The sequence below is a fragment of the Elephantulus edwardii genome, unplaced genomic scaffold (assembly GCF_000299155.1).
Source record: "Elephantulus edwardii isolate Elephantulus edwardi_28Jun2011 unplaced genomic scaffold, EleEdw1.0 scaffold00031, whole genome shotgun sequence".
Classification (NCBI taxonomy): Eukaryota; Metazoa; Chordata; class Mammalia; order Macroscelidea; family Macroscelididae; genus Elephantulus; species Elephantulus edwardii.
This window is the reverse complement of record NW_006399781.1, coordinates 5,229,389-5,238,112: the sequence shown is the minus strand read 5'-3', so window position 1 is coordinate 5,238,112 and position 8,724 is coordinate 5,229,389. Positions and strand designations below refer to the sequence as shown.

The following is an 8,724-nucleotide window of genomic DNA, read 5'->3' as shown; positions in this document are numbered from 1 at the left end:
AAAAATTATATAGCTATAATTTTTATACTGGTTTAGTTACAAAGTTTATATACATTGTTTTTCACACCAGATCTTCTTAATACACATGTATGCCAATGTTGCATTATGGAATTATGTAATGATCCCCTATGATCTGATAAAGAACAGTTGTAAAAGGATTAAGAGTGGCTTGCAATACTTTTATTCTCATCCGAACACAGGTGAGAAATAAGGGTAGTTTCTCTGGGGTGTAATTTGTGGCATATTCTGTCTAAGAAGAAATAAAGGATAGAAAACAAGAAGAGAGGAAAACTTCAGTCTCATCAAGACACAGAAGTTGTGAGTGCAGCACATTCTTTGGTCACAGATCTGTGTTGGAAAGCCTCTTCATACAGTGAAGCTCAAAACTTAAAGAGAACCACAAGGAAAGAAGCTCAAGAAAAATCATAGATTTCCTCCACAATGAAATGCTTTCCTTGAGAGCTAGTGTACTAAATTTGGACTTAGAGACTCTTAAACTGTGAGAATACATTTCTGTTTCTTAGGCTTCAGGTCTTTTGTTCATAGAGTCTTTGTGAGTCATGATCTACTCAAAGGCAATTAACAACAAGGCCATCTGCTTGTAGTATGGCTGTTATAGGAGGACCATGCAACTGAGACAGCATTCAACAGACACACTTGTGAACTAAATCATATAGGTTTGGGATATCCACTGCTAGAAGTTAAACTTAGTCACATCCAAGACAGGAATTTTTTATAAAGTAATTGAATCCAATATCTGTTCAATAATTGACCCAGCACTTTGGGCCTTTTTATCACGAGACTTTAAGGAAAGAGAAGATGAGTGGTGATTCTTAAGTGATTGCATTCCTTCAAATTAGAGTAGGGTGGAATGGAGTGGAGTGGATGCAGGAATATACTAGGAGGAAAAGAACTGCAGACTAAACAAATCTCTCTTAGAGACCTGGGAATGCAGAGGGTGGAAAAAAACACAAACACCCCCACCCCCTCAAAAAACCCAAAACAACCCAACCCACATACTGCGTGGAACCATGTTGGAGCCTAAGGCAAAAGGAAAACTCTACCCAAGTACATGGTGTTATTTGCTGGTGAATGTTATAACATGAATTATATAGATGTAAAAAGTTGTAACATTTTCATCCTACTTTTTTTTTACTACTGTATTTTTAATATTTCCTCTGGAAGTAATTAAAAAAACACTGAAAAGTAAATGTATTAAAATTCGAACATTAATTTGAAATATTTTACTTTTACAGAAGCCAGAATTTGTTAAAATGGTCCTTTTTAAACTTGTAGTGGAATTAAATTTATCAATAATATTTTCTTTGCTTATCTCATGTTCAATGAAGAGAATTTCTAATTTGACATTTCTCCTTAATAATAATCCTCAGTAGTTTATTAATTTTTTAATTATTCTATTATTGAGAGAGAAAGCTCTCCTTTCATAAGATTAACTGTCTCTGAAAACCTGCTGGAGGTTTTCAGAGTATGAGTTGCTCCTACTCTATGGTAAAAAATAACAACAACAACATTCTATTTTTGACTATCTTAAATATCTGGTCAAGAGAATACGAAGTATTTAAACTTAAAACAGTACTATGTATATTAGTGCACCAATTTTCAAAGCTTCAGAATTTTAACATAGCAAGAAAAGAAACTATTAAAGATATATAAAACTGTGTTTTTACAGCTATAAGTCTTTCTTTTTTGCCCAGGCCTCTGCTACATGATGGCATAATATCTTTAAGTAAAGATTTTTATATATTCCTTATAAGTTTTGGATGTTAACTTTTTAAAATATTGCATTAAAATATTATTTTGAGTTATTGCTTCTCCTTTAAATCGTGTGCCCAAAACTACTGTTCTGATTGTATGATATCTAGTCATAACTAACTTATAGCTGACCCTCCAGTGAATTTTCAGAGACTATATATTGCAAGGCTGTAAGGAAATCTCGGGATGCATAGAAAGACAGAAAGGAATCCTTACAGGCAGAGAAGCAGGTCAGAACAAAGGGTCCTCAGAAATCCCCACCCTGTCCCGCAGGTAAATGAGAAGAACACAAGGCTGAATGGAAATCATTAGGGCCCTCGGGACAAGAAAAAAGCAATCTATACACCAGTTCTACAGGACACACCACCTTCACTTGGAAAACATTACCACCAAACTCAAGAGACACTGGTCACAGCATAAGAAATTGTCCACAGCTGACGTTTTTGGAATCACAGAAGGCAAGAAAGCTTCAGATACAAGCTATCAGATCAAGGGCTGGACAATGGGAGATAGATGTTGAAGGGAGTGGGTAGAAGTGGATGGGTATCCTCGTGGGTGGTGAAGCAGGTAATAAGTAGGTAAAGACACTTGTGGCAAGGGCAGAGACAACACTGAAACTAATGGTTAATTCCACAGTAAGAGAGATATCTTTCACTTTTTTCTGTAAAATGCTTGTCTGTCAGATACTTCTCTAAATCTGAACATTCAGATTAAGACAGACTTAGAAGAAGGATTGGCCATCCACTCCCAAAATAGCAGGCCTCTGAAAACCCTGTGTACAACAGAACACCCATAGGCCAACAGAAAGGGTAACTGCGGTGAAGCTTTCAAGTATGGAAATACAAAGAGGAACAGTTGTAAGCAGACACTAGTGACTGGAACATGGAATGTGAGAACCATGAATGTAGGATAATTAGATATTGTTAAAGAAGAAATGGAACGTATAAATATTGTCATACTAGGCATTGATGAGATGAGATGGGATGCATGGGGCATTTTGAGTCAATGATCATATGATATATTACTCTGGAGATGAAAAGGTGAGGAAAAATGGGGTTGCTTTCATAGTTAAAGAAGTCATTTCTAGATATGTCTTTAAGTACAATATTGTGAGTGACAGGATTATATCAATATGCATATAAGGAAGTCCAATGGATACCACTATCATTCAGGTATATGCACCAACAACCAGAACCAAAGAAGAGGAAATAGAAGATTTCTACCAACTTTTACAGTCAGAGAGCAATCAAACATGCAATCAAGATGCATTGATAATAATGGGTGACAGGAATGCAAAATTTGGGAACAGATAAGAAGAATCAGTAGTTGTAAAACATAGACTCGGTGACAGAAATGAAGCTGGAGACAGAATGATTGGACTTTGCACAACCAATGACTTATTCATAGCAAATACTTTTTATAAGAAACATAAACTCAGGTTATACACATGGATTTCACCCGATGGTATGCATAGGAATCAGATTGATTACATCTGTGGAAAGAACTGCTGGAGAAGCTAAAATATCAGCTGTGAAAACTAGGCCAGGAGCTGAATGTGGAACAGACCACCAACTACTCATAGGCAAGTTCAAGCTGAAGCTGAGGAAAATTAAACTGAATCAATGGGAACTGAAATATGACTTTAAGTCTATTCCACCTGAATTTCAGAACCATCTCAGGAACAGGTTTGATGCCTTGGGAGGATGTCAAATGTATCATCCAGGAAGAGTGCAAACGGTCATTACAAAGACAGAGGAGGAAGAAAAGACCAAAATGGATGTCAGTAGAAACTCTGAATATTGCACTGGAGCACAGAGAAGCCAAAGCAGAAGGAGGAATTCAAGACACTAAAGAGATGAACAAAAGATTCCAAATGGCAGTGCTGGATGACAAAGTAAAATATTACAATAAAATGTGCAAGGAGCTGGAGTGATAAAATCAAAAGGACCAAACTCACTCAGCATTTCTTAACCTCAGGGAACTGAAGAACAAATTCAAACCTCGAGTTGCTATAATCAAGGATGTTTAGGAAGAATATTAAATGATCCAGGAAGTATTAAAGAAGATGGAAAGAATATACTGAATCACTCTATCAAAAGAAATTGGCAGAAACAGAAGAATTTCATGAAACAACATATGAGTAAGAGCCTATGGTGATGAAGGAAGTTCAAGCTGCTTTGAATAGCAAAAAATAAGGTCCCCGGAATAGATGGTATACCAATTGACATATTTCAGCTAACAGATGCTGCCCTGGATGTGCTCACCAAGTTGTGCCAAGAAATCTGGAGAACAACCACTTGGCCAACTGACTGGAAGAGATTTATGTTTGTTCCCATCCCAAACAAGGGTGACCCAACAGAGTGTGGAAACTATAGAACAATATCATTGATTTCACATGCAAGCAAGATTCTATTGAAGATTATCCAAAAACGACTGGAACAGCACATCAGCAGAGAACTGCCAGAAGTCCAGACTGGGTTTAGAATGTTAGATGGATCTTAGCTGAAAGCAGGGAATACCAGAGGAGTGTCTATCTGTGTTTCATTGATTATGCAAAGGCATTTGACTGTGTGCATCATAACAAACTGTGGCTGACCCTGAGAAGAATGAGAATCCCAGAACACTTGATATGCTAATGAGAAACCTATACTTGGACCAAGAGGCAGGCATCAGAACAGAGCAAGGAAACACTGCATGGTTCAAAATTGGGAAGGGCGTACGCCAGGGATGTGTCATATCTCCATACCTTTTCAACCTGTGTGCAGAACAGATTATCTGGGAGGATGGGCTCTGTGAGAAGTGTGGTGTCAGGATTGGTGGAAGATCTATCAGCAATCTGCGTTATGCAGATGACACAACCCTGCTTGCTGAAACTGAGAAGGACCTGAAGAGCTTGCTGCAGAGGGTCTGGGACTGCATCCTTCAATATGAATTGAGACTCAATATCAAGAAGACAAAGATTCTCACTACTGGACCAACTGGCAGCATCAGGGTGGATGGTGAAGAGATTGAAATTGTTCACTTTAGTTTGCTTGGCTCCACAGTTAACACTCTTGGCACCAGCAGTCAGGAAATTAAAAGAGGTATTGCGATGGGAAAGCCTGCTGTTAGGGACCTGTCCAAAGTACTGAAGATCAATGGTGTCACTCTGGAGACTAAGGTGCATCTGATACAGGCCATGGTCTTTGCAATCACTTGTTATGCATCAGAGAGTTGGACAATGACTAGGGAGGATAGAAGAAGAATTGATGCCTTTGAGCTGTGGTGCTGGAGAAGGGTATTGAGGTTACCATGGACTGCTAAGAAAACAAACAGATTCATCCTGGAGAGGGTTTAATCGGGCTGTTCCTTGGAGTGAAGGATTATGGGGCTTTGTCTGGCTTATTTTGGTCATGTTGTAAGGAGGCACCGGTCCTTGGAGAGGGACATCAAGCTTGGGAGGGTGTAAGGACAGCGCAGGAGGGGAAGATCCTCTATGAGGATTGATTCAATGACTGGGATAATCGGGGTTGGTGTGTCGGAGACAGCGCGATAGGCGCAGGACAGAGAAGGGTTTACTATGTACTGTTGTACATAGGTTTTCTATAAGTCTCAAAAATAGGTTTCCCAATAGCATGATCAAGTGTTTTGGGATTCCCATTCTCAGATTCAGCCACAGTTTGTTATGATTCACAAACGCCTTTACATGATCAATAAAACGCAGATAGACACTCCTCTGTTATTCCCTGCTTTCAGTTAAGATCCATCTAACATTCGCTACAATATCCCTAGTATCATGACCCCTTCTAAACCCAGCCTGGACTTCTGGCAGTTCTGTGCTGATGTGCTGTTCCAGTCGTTTTTGGATAACCTTCAGTAGCAGCTTTGTCATTCTTGTCTGCCCCAGCCTTCTGTCTCAGTGTTTCAACAATTGGATGATCGGTGGTGCCGGAAGCACCTGTGCTCACATTATCTGCTCCATACTGGCTGTCCAGCCATATGTGCTAGTCACAATGCAGCAGGGTGAAGATACAAGCCTACTGGAAATTGTCACCTTCTCAACCTTCTTATCCAAAATTTCCTTCATGAGCTTACAGAGCCTATCAAACTTGGCTTTGCTCTGCTCCAATTTTTTTTTTCCCCTCTTCATCTTCGAGTAGTTCTAGGCCCTCGTTGGTGACAGAAACCAGGCTTTTTCCATCAAACTCCTAGAGCTGTTGCACACAGTACTCGTCGATAGGTTCGGTCATATACACAAAACCTCAAAGCCCCGCTTGCGCACTTGTTCCACAAAAGCAGAGTTGGCCCCTGCTCTTTGCTCTCACCAGTGATGTAATAAATGGACTTCTTTTGGGTCTCCTTCATGTGAGACACATATTCTGAGAGAGAAGTCATCTCCTCTCCAGACTGGGAAGTGTGACAGTGAAGTAGCTCAGAAAAGCCACGCCAGTTAGTAGACTCTTCACGAATTCCAAGCTTCAGATTTTAGAGAATGACTCACAGAATTTCTTGTAGTTCTCCTTGTCTTCTGCCAACTCAGAGAAGAACTCAAGGCACTTCTTGATGATGTTTTTGTGGGTGACCTTCAAGATTTCGCTCTGTTTCAGCATTTCTTGAGAAATGTTGAGGGACAGAGATCCTCAGCATCAACCACACCAAATATAAACTTCAGATATTCTGGTATCAACTCATCACAACTGTCCATGATGAACACACGACGAACATAAAGTTTAATGTTATTCTTTTTGTTGTTCTCAAAGAGATCAAAGGGAGCCCGGCAGGGGATAAAGAGCAATGCCCTGAATTCCAGCGGGCCCTCTATTGAGAAGTGCTTGACTGCACACTGGTCTTCCCATCATTAGTGAGGCTCTTGTAGAACTCTCCATATTCCTCTTGTGTGATGCCTTCAGATTTCTGGTCCAAATGGCCTTAGTTTTGTTCAGTTCTTCCTGATTAATGTTGTTGTTGTTGTTGTTGTTATGTGCTGTCGAGTCGCCTGTGACTCATAGCAACCCTATGTACAACAGCCCTAAACTCCGCTCTGTCCTGTGCCAATCGCACTGTCTCTGACACTCCCATCCCAATTATCCCAGTCACTGAATCAATCCACCTCATAGAGGGCCTTCCTCTCCTGCGCTGTCCCTCCACCCTCCCAAGCATGATGTCCCTCTCTAAGGACCGGTCTCTCCTCACAACATGTCCAAAGTATGTTAGACGGAGCCTCAGAATCCTTGCCTCCAAGGAGCCACCCGGTTTAACCCTTTCCAGGACAAATCTGTTTGTTTTCCTAGCAGTCCATGGTATTCTCAATACTCTTCTCCAGCACCACAGCTTAAAGGCATAAATTCTCCTTCTATCCTCCTTGGTCGTTGTCCAACTCTCTGATGCATAACAGGTGATTGTGAAGACCATGGCCTGTATCAGATGCACCTTAGTCTCCAAAGAGATACCATTGCTCTTCAGCAATTTGGAGAGGTCCCTAACAGCAGATTTTCCCATGGCAATGTGCCTTTTAATTTCCTGGTTGCTGGTGCCAAGACTGTTGCCTATTGAGCCAAGCAAACTAAAGCTGTGTACAATCTCAATCTCTTCACCATCCATCCTGATGCTGCCAATTGGTCCAGTGGTGAGAATCTTTGTCTTCTTGACATTGAGCCTCAATCCATATTGTAGGCTGCAGTCCTTGACACTCTGCAGCATGCGCTTCAGGTCCTCTTCAGTTTCAGCAAGCAGGGTTGTGTCATCCACATAACGCAGGTTGTTGATAAATCGTTCACCAATCTTGACCCCACATTTCTCCTCATAGAGCCCCGCCTCCTGGATAATCTGTTCTGATTAATGTACTTCTCTTTAATTTTTTTTTTTTCTTGTCTTTACCACTGTCATCCTCCTCATCTGAACCCACATCTTCTATCTTGGGCGTCTCTTCATGATCCTTATCTTCCTCTTTCTCACCTTTCTCTTCTGCCTCATCACTGATTTCCTTCTCTTGTTTTCTCCAAATGGAAGGTGATGCGATAGCCTATGAACTGTGAGTGCTTTTTCACTGCTTCTTTGACTCATCTCTCTTCCAAGTACTCTGGTCTTCTTTAAGGTGCAAAATGACTTTAGTACCCCAAACATGGCTCACCAGGGTCAGCAGGAACTGTGAAGGAACCCCCAGCTGGAGACTCCCAGGCATACTGCTCATCATCACTGTGTTTTGTGATCACTACCACTTTCCTTGCCACCAGATAGGCAGAATAAAAACCAACACCAAGCTGACCAATCATGGAGATGTCTGCACCAGCCTGCAGAGCCTCCATGAATGCTTTGGTACCAGACTTGCAATTGTTCCCAAATTATTTATGAGATCAGCCTGTGTCCACAAGAGTCAAAGGTTAGGGATGATGTAGATTTTCAGCTCTTTACCATTGCCCAACTTAGAAGGGTCTGCCAGGCTCTCATAGTGAATATTGTCCAATGTATTAGAAGCATTTGAGATCAACTCTCTAAGGAAAATTTCCTTGTTGGAATAGAAGGTATCGATGATAAGAGACATAAGGTGGGCAATCTCTGCCTGAAAGACAAAAGTCTCCACTTCCTCCTCGCCGTGCTGCACTTCCTCAGGCATCTTGATGAAAAGGGTTACAAGAATCAAAGAGGTGAGGGCAGGGTCTGAGACCAGGCTGCACAAGGCTTGCCAGCTATGTGGGGGTGACTAAAGGGAGCAGGAAATAGTTATAGACACAGTCCACTGCCTCTTTCCTGCAGAGAGGCTCAAAAGTTTAAATCACAAACCTTTAAGTTAGCAGCTAAGGGCTTAATTACTACCACCAGGTCTCTTTTTTAACCCATTATCATTGTAAGGTGCTGTTGAATTGCTTTGCTTCTGACTCATAGTCATCCTGTACACAACAGAATGAAGCACTGTGTATTCCCGCACCATCCTCACAATCATTGTCATGCTTCAGTATATTTTCGCAATCACCA

General features: G+C 41.0%; 1 pseudogene; it reads right to left on the bottom strand.

The window, feature by feature from the left end:
• Positions 1-5,668: 5,668 nt before the first annotated feature.
• LOC102867383 lies at positions 5,669-8,365 on the bottom strand (annotated as a pseudogene).
• Positions 8,366-8,724: the final 359 nt, after the last annotated feature.